The sequence below is a fragment of the Dreissena polymorpha genome, chromosome 1 (assembly GCF_020536995.1).
Source record: "Dreissena polymorpha isolate Duluth1 chromosome 1, UMN_Dpol_1.0, whole genome shotgun sequence".
Lineage (NCBI taxonomy): Eukaryota > Metazoa > Mollusca > Bivalvia > Myida > Dreissenidae > Dreissena > Dreissena polymorpha.
Window position 1 is genome coordinate 57,736,408 of NC_068355.1, and position 15,826 is coordinate 57,752,233.

The following is a 15,826-nucleotide window of genomic DNA, read 5'->3' on the forward strand; positions in this document are numbered from 1 at the left end:
AAAATGAAACCGGTTTCATGCTTGCATGAACACAGTTTATAAATGCTGTCAGAATTATAAAATATGTAAGTACTATAAATACAAATGCCAGGGAAAAGTGCTTTTTGTACTAAAAAATTTGAATGAATATTACAATAATACATTCTGAATACTTTAGTATGTAATAAACAGTTTTGTCTGAGAAAATCACTAAATTTTATATATTTATTCAAATTCACATAAATCATATTTCAAAAACACATAATTACTTCAAATCCTTTCACACAATACTGAAAAAAATGCACAGTTTCTGATTGTTATTGATTCTTTATTAATTTATACATGTACCATTCTTTAATCTTGATGCATCCTCAATTGTATAATGCTCTGGAGGTCACTGGTGTGATCCCCAGTGTGGGAGCATTCTTAAGAAATCTCCAAGAGACACCCAAGTACTGGTTCTAGGCCCAGGAAACGAACTCAAGAGCATTTCACATACATGTACGTAGTTAGTACTTTAAATTTAATCGAACTAAAAATGGGTTAAAACTAACAACTGAAACCCTTATTAATACATTTTATTTTGAATCAAGCAAATGTGCAAATTCATTAAAAATAATGAGTAAAATTTAAAAATTCTACTTTAAAGTAATCATGATAATTTAGATCTTCAGAATATTTAATGATGATAATGATACAATTATATATTCCCTAAATGATAAAAATAAAACATGTAATGTTAATTTATGAAAAAAAAAACGTTTTAATTTTATCAATATCATGGTAATTACAACTAGATACAGGCAATTAGATCAGAAACGTGCATTAATTATATTAATGAACAACCCAGACATTTGTAGTGATTTATGGTCACTATTTGATTAACGTTCTATACATGACCTGTCATAAAAGGTATTTTTAGCCAGTATTACAATCGGCAATGATAGTCTGTATTGCATACATATTCCAACGTCTATTATCGATTCGCTTCCTCAAACTGAACAAATATTTAATGTTTACATCGCGAAACGTAATGCATCCAGTTTCACTTTCGGTTTGGTTGGTTTTGTAAACACCGTAATTTCATCTTAAAAATTGGATGATAGGGTGATTAAATAATAATGGAAAAGTAAATCACTTGGATAATACGCTCGTGGAGGTTTCTCTTGGATAATAGGTCAAAATGCAACACAAATGAACGTTAATAGTGCTATTAATATCAAAGTTTCGGTAAAAAGTTTGGCGCTAGTTCAACGCGCATCGTATACAGCCTCATAACAATAGACTGACAACCTTTTGGGTAGTAAAGTAGTAATACAAGGCAATATGGCGACCGTTAGCAACGAGGCCTATCTTACGGAGGAATCCGAGATAGCCGATGTATCACGATTGTCTTAAAGGGATCTTTTCACGCTTTGGTAAATTGACAAAATTGAAAAAAGTTGTTTCAGATCCGCAAATTTTCGTTTTAGTTTTGATATTTGTGAGGAAACAGTAATACTGAACATTTACCATGCTCTAATATAGTCATTATATGCATCTTCTGACGATTTTAAAACCTAAAAATTATAAAGCGTTGCAACGCGAAACGATTGAATAATTTGGAGAGTTCTGTTTTTGTCGTTAAATTCTGTGAAACTACGAAGATTGCTTATATAAGGTATAAAATACGTCAAGAATGTGCACTCGGCGGAATAGCTCAGTAGGCTAAAGCGTTTTTACTTCTGGACTCTGGCAGGACTCCAGCGGTCACTGGTTCGAAACCTGCTCCGGGCAATGTTCTTTTCCTTTTTTTAATTTTATTCTTGATTTTTTACTGGTGCTTTTACGATCCAATGTTTACATTTATCAATATAAAGCATTTAATGAATAAGTTAAAAAATGCCAAAATCTGTGAAAAGGCCCCTTTAAAGGTTGCATGTAAGAATGTGTCACAAACTGTCGTCTAAACTTAAATCCATAATTATGATGGACAGGATTTACAGCAGTACCGCGATGTTTCGTTCAGATATGCAAACATTACGTGAATTCATATTGTATATGAGTCGCGTTCTGGGAAAACCGGGCTAAATGCTTGTGCGTAAAGTGTCGTGCCATATTAGCCTGTGCAGTCCGCACAGACTAATCTGAAGCAAAACTTGCCGCTTTAACTGGATTTTTGCAAAGAAGAAACTTCCTTGAAACGGAAAATACCATGAAAGCAGAAAGTGTCGTTCCAGTTTAGACCGTTTGTATTGCACAGGACGACACTTTACGCTCTTATGAGTCGCGTTCTTAGAAAACTGTGCATAATGCATGTGCGTAAAGTGTCGTCCAAGATAAGCCGGAATAGTCCGCACATGCTAAACAGGGACGACTCTTTCCGCCTAAATTGGATGTTTGTTTAGAAGAGACTTCATTTAAACGAAAAATGTCATAGAAGCGGAAAGTGTCGTCCCTGATTAGCCTGTGCGGACTGCACAGGCTAATCTGGGATGACACTTTACGCATATTCATTATGCCTAGTTTTCTCAGGACGCGACTCATATATTAAGCCCCTTTAAAGCGAGACTCATATCTTTTATTTGTAGGCCTTCCAAGCTATCAAAATCCTAAAAGATACAACTATTTTCCATTAAGATCAATTATATCAAGAATGTGTTTGTATCAAAATAAAATCGCGATGTAATTGGCAATTAAATTCATTATATTATATTTATATCACAAAAACGTATTCCAGTTTTATTTACAATTGATTCATATTATTTATTATCAATTTCATTTTAAACGGAATGTTAATCATTTCACCAACGAATAAATAATCGAATTTATCATTTATTCCCGCCATATAAGCTTACAAACGGCTGTAATTACTGTCGCGTTTTACAGCTAATTTTTTCATTTTTGTAACACCTGGTGGTATCGCATAGTTATTTTGGTAATACATCCCATCACTGTGATATAAAGTGCACAACACTTTTTTATCCCCACTGTGGGAGCGTCCTTTACATCTCCCCTTGAGCTAAAATACATAATTTGAAACTGATTGAGCACAAAACAAAAAATGCAACAACAACAACAAAAACACAAAAACAAAATAGTCCGGAGTCTCATTACAGGACCGGTAAATCGGCGAGCCCTGGCAGAAACGGCTACCATGTTGAATAAGATTAGTACATACGGGCTCTGTCTCTGCATCAGCAACCCTCGTTGGACTCTTGTTCGCATTACAAGATTCTTCGTGTAACGCATTTGAGTGAACATTTCACAAAGCCATTGCATTACGCACCACATACAAGTAACAATAGTTGGTTAATTCAATATATACAATAGACATACAGTCCATGAGAGCATATAATCAAAACAATGTAACATATATAAAGGCATGGCATGTGATCATAAGTTGTTAAATAAAGTATCAATAGGTCTAGGTCAATTTTTTTGGATTATAGCATTTTGAATCTAGTTAACAATAAATGTTATAACGATAGAATCAAAAACAACAAAGAATAGCATTATGTCTGTGGCCATGTGTAACATTTCCGCCGTGATACAGCATAATAAGTGACAAGAAATTTACTTATGTTGCTACAACCACTGTAAAGTTGCACAATTGGTGTGGCCGCGCCCAAGTTACAGGCGAAAAATGTCTTTTCGGATGTTTTGTAATCAACCGTAAAACACAAACAAGTAAACCCCAGAATCAATATGTCCTTTCCCCGCGTTAAATGCGTGAAACTTAAGACTATTTTTCAACGCTACCAGTGAAAAATTCCAACATGGACGAAACAATATTGTGCGTAACAAGCATGTCCTTGTTGAAGCCGAATATATATTTAGCCATAACGTTTTTCTAACTGATGCAATTGCCATTTAAACAGCGATACGATCTGAAACTTAAAAAGAGCATTGAGACATTTCTTTATTCTGGTTACAACATTTCTACGGAAAAGCATAGCTCAAGAACAAAGTCTCTTTGAAGTCAAGAGTCCAGACAATTCACGTATTATGCAAGTTATCATGGTGGTTCACAGGTCCGTAGCCAGGTTTTAGAAAAGGGGGGGAGGGGTGCGAATTTTCCCATCAACGATTCTTATTGAGTGGCGAAGGGGGTAGGTGAGGGAGAGGGTAGCCCCCTCCTGAAATCGGGAGGTTTGGAGGTCCTACCCCTAGAAAATTTTGAAAATAAAACGTAAAATCCTTTATTTTTATATGAAATTTCAATTTCATTGACCATACTCAGTGACTGATCGACATAAATATGATATAACATACATGTATTTCCTACTACCGTTTGTCAATTATCACCTTTTTTGATCAGTCACGGAAATACATTATTGTATACGGTGTTTAAACCGACACTCGTATGCGCGCATAAACTTTGTTTACATATGCAACAACAAAATTATAGAATGTAAAATCAACAGTAAGAACAGTATAAAATATTATTATTTATTTGAATCTTGGAATCTTAATAAAATTTTTGTATTTTACCATTCCAAAATTCTACCATTGATAAATCAAGCAAATTAAAAGGAAATATTTGACTTTTTTGAAAACAATTGTTTATCTGCTACTATGGATAGCACCAGAGGCATAGAATTGCTCTAAACTTGCTAATAACGTATTGTACAACACGCACTTAACAAAACTGGGTCTTCTCTAATCTGCACCAATACTGAATAGAAATCAAATGTATAACTGGTTACTTTTCTAGAAAGAAATAAACTATTTATAAAAAAAATAGTTACCTTTTTCTAAAACAATTTCAGAAACATATAATAATTTAGGCTTCATTAAGACCCTAAAACCACAAACTACTGGCCCTATGGTGTTAAAGTCCTCAACAATTTATACCAGGACGTTGCAGAAAAAAGATGGACTTATGTGCCCATTACGCTCAAGATCCGTCACATTTAATGAACATTAAACATTAACGTACACCTGACCATATGTTATAACGTTTTAGATTCATTATAACAATTGTTTTAGGGTAGGACATACATGTATTTCGTAGTGTCAAGTTTGACATAATTAAAATATTGCGGAAAGTTCTGTGCGTGGAGCAGAACAAATGCCTTTAAGTGTTGGTAAACTACAAAATGCTGCATTGCTTTGTAGAAATGATTTGTTTTCTTGCCATACAACACAAAATTATCCTGTCTTGATCATAGCTGATTTTTTTCCTACTCGGCAAAAAAATGTTGAGTGCGATGGCACTCAACGCACACCCCGACCTGGCTACGGGTATGGTTCACAACTGGGAACTAACATGAAATGCATTCGACGCCGTTAATGTGGTGAATCGGTCGGCTTTGAAGACCGAGATTATTGTTCCCCACATGCATGAATGCTATACAATTCTTTTATTTTTGCCCGTTTTAGCAGTGGAGCTCCATAAACCCATAATGCTAAGCATAGACAATTCCACAAGTGTTGTACATTAATTTTAATGTTTAATGCGTGCTTTTGGTTTGTGTCTAATGCTGCCACGGAGTCAGACTGGAACTGGTCACTTGCCATAGATCTATTGTCATAATTGGAGCCTGTTTCTGGAAAACTGGGCATAATGAATGTTCGTTAAGTGTCATACCAGATTGGCCAGTGTAGTGCGCACATTCTTATTAGGGACTTTTTCATTAAAATGAGGACTCTTTTATACGGAACTCCAGTATTGGCGGTAAGTGTCGTTCTTGTTCCGCCTGTAGCGATGAATGAATGCCGCGTAATTGTTTGGCTTACTAAATGAACGTTGTATAAAGTCACGATGCATTCGCTCAGAGAAGGAAATACTTTTCCACGGTATGTATGCTGCGAAGTTCACGAGATGACTGATGTTAAGGCTACAAGTTGACTAAAGGTATTGAAATGGCAAGAGTACGTGATGGTCTTTAACTGTGCAAAAATCATGTCTATGATTCGAGACGTAAAATAACCACTTTTAAATCGAACATTTATCTTAATGTCGATGACTAATTTATAAGAACGCATATTAATACACATTAACTAGCTTAATACCAAATACATAATTTCATTATCAATGTTATGCACTATCTGTGATAAAAGCGCTAAGATTGTATTTCAAATTCATGCGGTATTCCTTACAATCTTGATACTGTTGTCAAATGGACAAGCTAACCACTGGGTTTACTAATTGCTTCATCTGCTGTATCTATTCCACGGTCTACATCAGAGAGTGGTCGAACAGTTGTATCTATTCCACTGTCTTCATCAGAGAGGGGTCGAAAAGTTGTATCTATTCCACGGTCTACATCAGAGAGGGGTCAAACAGTTGTACATGTATCTAGTCCACGGTCTACATCAGAGAGGGGTAGAACAGTTGTATCTATTCCACGGTCTACATCAGAGAGGGGTCGATATCGCACTAATGTCAAATCAATTAAATCGTAGATAAAAATCAAAGCCACGAGTTTTAGGGAAGCCAAACCATGTACGTTTGAGGACGACCGCAAGTAATGAAGCGGAGGAGGTAAAATCATCTTCAATTTAATAATGGCTCCACTATTAACTTCGATGACTCCGATGCCCTTTTGTATTGCTGTTTCGATACTGAGGCGGGAGTTCGATTGTAATAAATCACACATGTTTTCCATAAAAGACACTTGATTAGTTATTCATAATATTCAATCAAAGGTAGATACATGTATTTTCTTAACATCGATGGTTGCAAGGCTACCTCCACATCCGAGAGATACTAAATCCAGTGCGTATTTACACAAAGAGATTGTGTTGAAATCATTGTTGCGGCGCAAGTGTACACGACACACAGATAGCATTAGCTTAATTTTGGGAAAACGGGACAAAATGCATGTGCGTAAAGTGTCGTCCCTGATCAGTCTGTTCCATTTGCGCAGACTAATCAAATACGAACATTTGCGCCTAATGGAGTTTCGCTAAGAAGAGGAAAAACACGATGAAAGCGGAAAGTGTCGTCCCTGTGCAGACTAATCAAGGACGACACTTTACGCACATTAATTCAGTCTGTTTCCCCAGAGCTGTGATCACATTAATAATTATATGTGTCGCGTTCCGAGAAACTTGGGCATAATGCATGTGCGTACAGTGTCGTCCTAGATTAGCATGTGCAGTTCGCACAGGCTAATCAGGGACGACCCGTTCCGCGTATATGGTATTTTTAGTTTCAATGAAGTCTTTCCTTACCGAAAATCAAGTTTAGGCGGAAAGTGTCGTCCCTGATTAGCCTGTGCGGACTGCGCAGGCTAATCTGGAATGACACTTAACGCACATGCATTAAACCCAATTTTCTCAGAACAATTCTCACATATCTTTGAAATCGATGTATCACGTTGACGTTCTAGATTAAGCATCCACTGCTTTTGATTTCAAAAATAAAAATAATAAAACATGTCACTTTTCACTGAAATGTTGGCAATGAAATTACCTTGATTTCTTACAACTTTCAAAAACTATTAATTGCCATGATTCGCTTGTTCAGAAAATACAAGCGTTACTGCGCCTTGGTGATCTTTGATGCATGCGACAGTTTAATATGTTTCACTATTTACTTGACAATAAGAACTTATGCAATTGCACGCTTAAAAAGTGGGAAAGATTTACTGTCTGTTCTAATGATGTATTTACTAGTTTCGAAAGAGAAGATGACGATCTTATCATAGTTAACGTATCGAGACACGTGTTCGGCTGTAGATCATTGAAGCTTTACATGTGGTTATTGACCTAAGACTGAATTCCACAATAATAAAAACGCAAAAATACTAAGACACACAACATGTTTCTTTAAAACAACCGATTTCCATCTATTGCTAATACTTGATAACAGACAAAGTGTCGAAGTCTTAGTTTTAATTGCCAACATTAGCAGCGGAGTAAACGGGTTTGATAATTATACTCTTACCATATCAATTGCGTGGATTTACTCATGTAGATTAAAGCATCTGTCTGATATAATTTCCCGCCAAAAACATATTTTGACCTTAAAATGTAAGCGTGATGTTGTTTACTCACTACTTGACTTCCCGTGTTTAAATTGCGAGCGTGACGATTGATTGTATCGCTTCCGAATTGTTGCATTAAAATTCCACATGCATCGGGGCTAAATAGGTGTGCGTTAAGTGTCGTTCCCGTCTAGCCATGCAGTCCGCACAGACGTATCAGATACGACACTTACCCAGTAAACTAGATTTTCGCTAATAAGAGACTTCCTTTAAACTTAAAAGTAACATCAGAGCGGAAAGTGTCGTCCCTGATTAGCCAGCGCGGACTGCACTGGTTAATCTGCGCGGACTGCACTGGTTAATCTGTGACGGCACTTTACGCACATGCATTAAAGCCCGTTTTATCAGAGACTGGCTTAATTGAACTAATGGCATAATAAACATGACCAGTGGGTGACCCGTTTTTTTTTGCATTCCCGGACATTCGGCACCTCGCAAATGAGTCGGAGAGGACGTTGGCACCCGATTAAATTACACATTTGTATGGTCGGCAAATTTATGAGGTGCCGATCGTTGGGAAATGCAAAAAAAAACGCACTGAGCCGATTGTCCGGCTGCCGGTGTTCCGGATACCTTTATAGGCTAAATACTCACTGTTCTGTGTGTCACACATTTCCACTTTAAATAATGTAAACACAATTAGTGACACATTTGCTTTTTAGCTAAATATTTTCACTTCTGTAACACGTTTTGAACTTTAGAATCACATTTGCAACTTTTAATTAACTACCTATGCGCGTGAAAACTGAATCTTCACTCGAGCGCTTGTAATCACGCATATCTATCATTCACGAAAGGTCGCTGGATTGATGTCCCATAGCTTTTTGATTCACGTTTATTTTAATAACAGGCAAGTTTAATTGTTCAGGGTTTTTTTCAGTGTAATTTGACTTTTTTTTCATAAAAATTAATGCTTATGTCAGAGATCAGAGAATGTTCGCTCAGTTGCTGCCATGAAAGTTCAAATTGCCAATATGCTATAGGAGAAAAACAGTAGAATAAAAGAGACATAGGGTATGATTAAAAATTTGCAAATACGATCGCATCAGTCGAGCGATCGCGTAGCCGAAGCCAGAGGCGTTGTGTTGCTGACTTCCTCTTGAGTTCTGATGCATTCAAGTGGCCGCAAGAATTATGATAATTATTTTCATAATGAGACCCTCGCTTCTTTCATGATTTTGTTTATGTATATGACACCTAAATGCTTATTAGATACACAAGATTCGTCGCTTGATATGTATGACACGTCGCTATACCGGGGCAATACTATTTACTTGGGTTTGTATCCCTTTTTTAGCTATGAAAATGCCTAAATACAGATGTTTAAACAGACATTACGATGGTATTTGATGCGTTAGTATGATATGGCTGCTAAATAGTGAATACTAAGATAAAGTTTGTATAAAGACACCTCCTGCATCGCAGAAGATATAGTTTCACAAAATAAAAGTGCACGAAAAAACAGTGATGCTACCTGGTTGCGAACGATAGCATCGTAGAAAACTTCGAAATCCGACAATGAAGTTATACAAAATTGTGTTTTGCTTGCAATAACGTACTAAATGGCCAAATTATGTGCATCATTCACGATTGGTGCCGAGTCATCCGAAACTGTGCATTGTGTGATATGCGCCTAGCGTAGCCCAAGACCAGCCTGAGCATTTGCGCCGTGTAATCAAGTGCCTTAAAGGGACATGTTCTCATATTTTGGCATGTATTGAAGTCTGTCATTAAATGCTTTATATTGATAAATGTAAACATTGGATCTAAAAAAGCTCTTGTAAAAAAACAAGAATAAAATTACAGAAAGAAAAAACAAAAACCCATAACTGGGCTCGAACCACTGATCCCTGGAGTAAAATCTAACGCTTAGACCGCTCGGCCATCCGTGCTCATACCATGAGTGCTGTTTGAATACTTTATATAAACAATCCTCGTAGTGGCACAAAATATAACGACAACAGCATGAACTCTTCAAATTATTTAATCGTTTCGCGTTGCAACGCTTTATAATTTTCAGGTTTTAAATTGTCAAAGAATGCATATAATGGATAATTTAGAGCATGTTAAATGTTCAGAATTACTGTTTCCTCACAAATATCATCACTACAACAAAAAAAATCGAATCTCAAACAATTTTTTCCTTTTTTTTCAATTAACAAAAACGTGAAAAGGTCCCTTTAAATCCACGAGAGGTTTCGTGGCCTAGTAAGCGGATAAGGTAGCTCCTTACCAGACTGCTCGGATGCGCAGGCTGGTCTTGAGCTAAACTGGCCGCATACGGTTAAGACCCATTTTCGCATGTCGCTTCTCATATTAACTATGCCGAAGCAAAAGCCCCGAAGTTTATTTCAGACAAAGTTTGTAATTTTAATAGTTGAAAACTGTTACGACTATCTTCTTTGAAAGAGTTCTATATAATTGTATAGTTAACGGTTAAATTCAAACTCATACAGAACAAATTATTAAGTCATCAAACTCTACAATATAACTGCAATTTGAAATAAAGACTGCAATTAACTAGTTAAAACCACATACTCCTGAACCCAATATTCCAGTCAGCAATAGCATGTGTGTGAACATGAGACAAACACATATCGTTTACATTTTTTACCAACGTGCGGTCGTTTATTGTTATTTGTGAGATTTTGTTTAATATAACATTGCATATGTTTATTGCAAAAGTAACTTATCTAAAGACGAAGTAATTAATGCGATATGCGGTTTTGTTAAGGTCACTATTTCCAAAGTTATGTATGCATGTGCCGCAGAATTTATTTAACATGTCATGTTAATGTAGGTTTACATCAACGGCGGGTTTTATCAACAAAATATCGACGTATTAACGTCTATAGATGTTTATCACAACGGTAAATATTGGAATGGCGTCGAGGACATATCTCATATGGGGACCGCGGTGACGGGCTAAAGGGATGTTCACACATATTTGATACGTTCATATTTAATCTGCGGGTCCAATGCCCTCTGGCAGCTGGCGTACTCTCTGGTCAGTCTGTTGCGTGAATTCACTTAATAAACGTCGACAGTCCTCCGTGGGAGATATGTTCATCCCCTCATCATATGGTGTGAAATATTTTTATTCACTTTGGCGTCATAAAAATATATGAACATGATAATATAATTTACCACGAAAAACGTTCCTAACTTTAAAGGGGCCTTTTCACGTTTGGGTAAATTGACAAAATTGATAAAAAAAGTTGTTTCAGATTCGCAAATCTTCGTTAAAGTTATGATATTTGTGAGAAAACAATTATACTGAACATTTACCATGCTCTAAAATAGCCATCATATGCATCCTTTGACGATTTAAAAACCCGAAAATGATAAAGCGTTGCAACGCGAAACGAATTAATGATTTGGAGATTTCTGTTGTTATCGTTATATTTTGTGAAACTACGAGGATTGGTTATATGAAGTATAAAATACACCTGTCATTGTATTTGGAAGGATGGCCGAGTGGTCTAAATGGGAGATTTTTTTACACCAGGGGTCAGTGGTTAGAGCCCTGCTGAGGGTTACCTTTTTTCATTTTTAAAAATGTTCTTCTTGATTTTTTGGTGAAGTTTTTATACCCAATGTTAAAATTTTCTATATAAAGCATTTAATGACAATCTTCAAAACATGCCAAAATCTTTGAAAAGGCCCCTTAAAAGGACGTATTTTAACATACAACGAAAATTGCCGGTTTTCAACAATTTTGTGTTTTACACTTAAACAATACCAACGACAAGATAGGGACATCAAACAAAGTTAATATAAAATGTTAGAAAATGCTATCGAGGTATAAAACAGTTGCAGAAAACGAAATTTATGAAACTTATTGAGTTTCCTATTATGAATGGATACACGTTCAGTCTCGTTCTGGAATTCTGCGAGTAACGTTACTTCGCGCCTTTATCAGTTTTTGCTTATTGTGCAAAGAGGTCTATAGCTGTAAGGTTATATAATTTAAACAATGATATATCTTTATACCACGAGACTTAATAATGATAACACCTTGATTTGGTACTTCTCATGATCATGACAAAGCGAATGCCGAATTCTCACTACAGCAGTAGAATTTAAGATTACCAGTGCACTTTACGTTTTTATGATGCCTTGAAGGTGCAGGGCCGTACCCAGGAAATGTTGACTGGGGGGGCCCAAACGAGGAGGGTGCGGGAGGGGTTGCCCCTCCCAATAGATTTTTGTTATTAGGCACTGTTCAAGGTGAATTTTAATGCATCTAGAAACATATGTTGTGTTATAAATTTATGGATATATAACAAGTAAATCAGCACCTTTCTGAAGTCTAAAGCTTTAACCATTACGGGCCGTCCATAAAGTATGTCACGCTCCAGGTGGGGGGAGGATGAGTAAGAAAGTGACAGTTTGTTACATGGGGGAGGGGAGTCAGGCCACGTGTGATGTCACACATTTATTTAAAAAAATGTATAATTTATTTATTATTTCTTTAGTAGAATTTAAAACTAATTTTCAAAAATTTGTGAAACATTTGAATTAGTTTTATGTCAAAATAAGACGAATTGCGTATCTCCTGATTCTGTTGTTCGAATGTTTTATAGGCAACTTGGCTGGGCCGGCTTATTCAATAGGCACAACCTTCACACAGATTTCAATGACGAAATAATTGGACTGTTCCATTTTTAGTTAGTAAAGGGTTGAAAGAAAATCTAAATTATAATTTCGTTTTTATTAGAGGTTAACACGTGGATAAATATTCATACTGCTCATCGTAACAACCCTACAGTTATAAAAGCCTGTAATGTGAAAGTTCTTTTACCGGTAAGTGAAATTTCAATACGGTTTAATAGTGAATTGAATTTTAGATTAAATTTTAATTAAGTATTAATTTTTAAAAAATGTTTGAAAGTGTGAGTTTGTTACGTACTTTAGGGAAGGGGGTCCAAGATTGTGTAACAGTTTGTGACATGCCGGGGTAAAAATGGGAAAAAAAGCGTGACATGCTTTATCAACGACCCCTTGGTGTGAAATGCACACACATGCACACAGTAAAAGCAACCTTTGAAACAAAAAAATCTTTAATATGAAATGTAAACATAAAGTATGACTGTAGAGGAGGTTTGATTTCAAAGAGAAAATACTGCTATGGTTATTTGTCAGTAACTGACATAACCTACTAGTATTTTCTCTTTGAAATCAAACCTCCTCTATATAAAATTTAAAAGTAAATTCATTATAAAATGTTCATCATCTACAAGACAGTTTTCACAGAAATGTTTAATAAGCTGTGACTCTAGAGGAGGTTTGAATTCAAAAGAGAAAACACTATTATCGTTCAGACCTAAGACCTTCTGTATCAGTTCCATCCATTCGCTGTTTCTATTTCCTTGTCCAATCAAAAGACGTGTTACACCCACCATCAAAAGATGAAGCATTGAGCACAATGGGTAATTGACAGATCGGGGATGTGTGTACAAGGTGATAAGAAAACAATGCCTAGGGGTTTATCTCCACTGGCGAGTAAATTAGCGCTAATCCCCTTGTGTATCAGGGGCAATAAAACAAATCTGCACATTTGTATTGCAGGGAAGTGTACTGTGGGCCCTTTCATGTGAGAAAATTTGCAGTAGGCCCATTATTAAAAAATCATAACTCGACAGCCAGCTGGGGGGGCCCGGGCCCCTGGGCCCAGTGCCTGGGTGCGGGCCTGAGGTGAGTTTGTTTGCTATAAAGGACAAAAACAACAACGTTAACACACGTTTGTGCACTCAAAGAGTGTTGCAAACAATTAAGCAAAGCAACATATTTCCATCTTAACCCTTAAATTCCAATAGGAATTGAGGCTTGAAAAAAGCAGACAGACATATAGACAGAAAGATAGTTTATTCAGATTTATACAATTTTACATTGTCTTCATGCTTAAATACACATACTATTCTCTGTCTTGAAACAAGGCATAACAAGATAACATTAAAGAATAAAAATATCAATAAATACAATCGATAGTAAGAACACCTAGGTTCTATAGAGGCGGTACTGAAGTTTAATGAACAGTATTATTAAGTATTGTATTTCTTTTAACAAAAGCTTCTTTAATAAATCTACAAACATTATAAATTATTGATTTGTCACAAAGTCATTACAACACAGAAATAACTTGTATACTTTAAAGCATACTTCAGGAATAACCGCTATAAAATATGACGTCGGCAAGAGGTACAAAACACTTGAGACTCGCACTTGGAAAACGGGGCCTAATGCATGTGTGTAAAGTGTCGTTTCGCTGAAAAAATACTTCCTGTAAAAGAAAACTTTCGTTAATGAGGAGAATGTCGTTGCATGTGCTGACTGCACAGGCTTATCAGGGATGACACTTTACGCCTTGATTAGATTTCGTGAAGTAGTCTTCCTTGAAATGTAAAATGCAATAAATGCGGAAAGTATCGTCCTTGTTATCCTGGGTGGACTGCACAGGCTTATCAGGGACGACACTTTACACACATGCATTAAGCCACGTTTTCAAAGATCGCTGCTGAATTATTTTCAGATTTAAATTCCTCCATTTGAAAGCCATATTTACGAGGCACGCGTAAACAGACTATCAATGGCGTTCCATGTTTTGTTTTTCCGCGTGTTTGTTTATTTTGGAATCGATTAAGCCTTGCAAAACTGGATTTCAAATTAAGCTCGTCGCTCTGGTCACTGCATTAGAGGCGCTTGATTCACGCCAATTAAGCGCCTGTTTGAAAACACACAAACCACGCGTCCCTCTAGATGTTTAACGCGGACCGGAAGTATGTGAAGTAAAAAAAGTGAGACTAATTGTCGTCCATTTTCTGAACGTGCGCACCGGAGAGAATGTTAGCAGCCAAGTGTTCGGGATCGAATGCGCATTGTGTTTTGATTTATTTATGAGCAGAACAATCGCGTACTTTGTAAAGTTTATACAATAAGAGGACAATGGTATGACATAAAAAATATCTCTTTAATCAATGAACAACATAACGTCAACGGTGTTCGTTTTCCTGTTACAGTCGAAGAAGTACTTGTTTGTTTGTTACCCATATCATAAATATATATGGGCCTTGCTCTATGAAAATGGGTTTAATGCATGTCAATAAAATGTCGTTCCAGATAGCCTGTGTAGTCCGAACAGGCTAATCATGGATGACACTTTCCGCTCTTATGATATTTTTCGTTAAAATAAAGTATCTTCTTAGCAAAAATCCTGTTTAGGCGGAAAGTGTCGTCCCTGATAAGACTATGTGGACTGCACTGGCTAATCTTGGACGACGCTTTACGCACGTGCATTAACCACTTTTTCCTAGAGCGCGGCTTTATATATATATATATATAAACCTACTCAAATACAAAAGCAAAACGCCAAACACTCGTATACCGTTTGAGGTCACTTACCATCCAGGGCTGTCTAAAATAAAAGACATCATTGACCGCCACTGGACCACAATCGAAAAATTAAGCAAGCTTGAACGAATATTTCCTGAAAAGCCCATTTTGGCATATAGAAGACCCATTCTGGTACATGCCCAAAGTACACCAACTTCCGAAGAAGCTGTTCTAGGAGAATCAAAACCATGCGTTGCCAAATATGCAATATGATGCGCCCATCAAATACATTAAAAGCCACATCTGGTGCCATTTCGTCCAATAAAGGTAACCACAACTGTAAAACTGCAAATGTCCTATACCTGATGACGTGCAGTATATGTAAGAAACAATATGTTTGTTAAACAAAACTGGCATTGAACAAGCGCATTAATCTACATAGGTCCAACTGGAAAACTCGCAAATTCAATAGGTCTCCCGTTGCCGCACACTTCAGCAAATCTGGCCACTCGTTTGACAATATCATTTTGTTTTGTATA

General features: G+C 36.4%; 1 protein-coding gene across 1 annotated transcript in view; it reads right to left on the bottom strand.

Moving 5' to 3' along the window:
* Positions 1 to 15,826, bottom strand: part of LOC127881835 (uncharacterized) — a 239,431-nt gene that overhangs the window by 196,106 nt on the left and 27,499 nt on the right. The window lies entirely within an intron of this gene.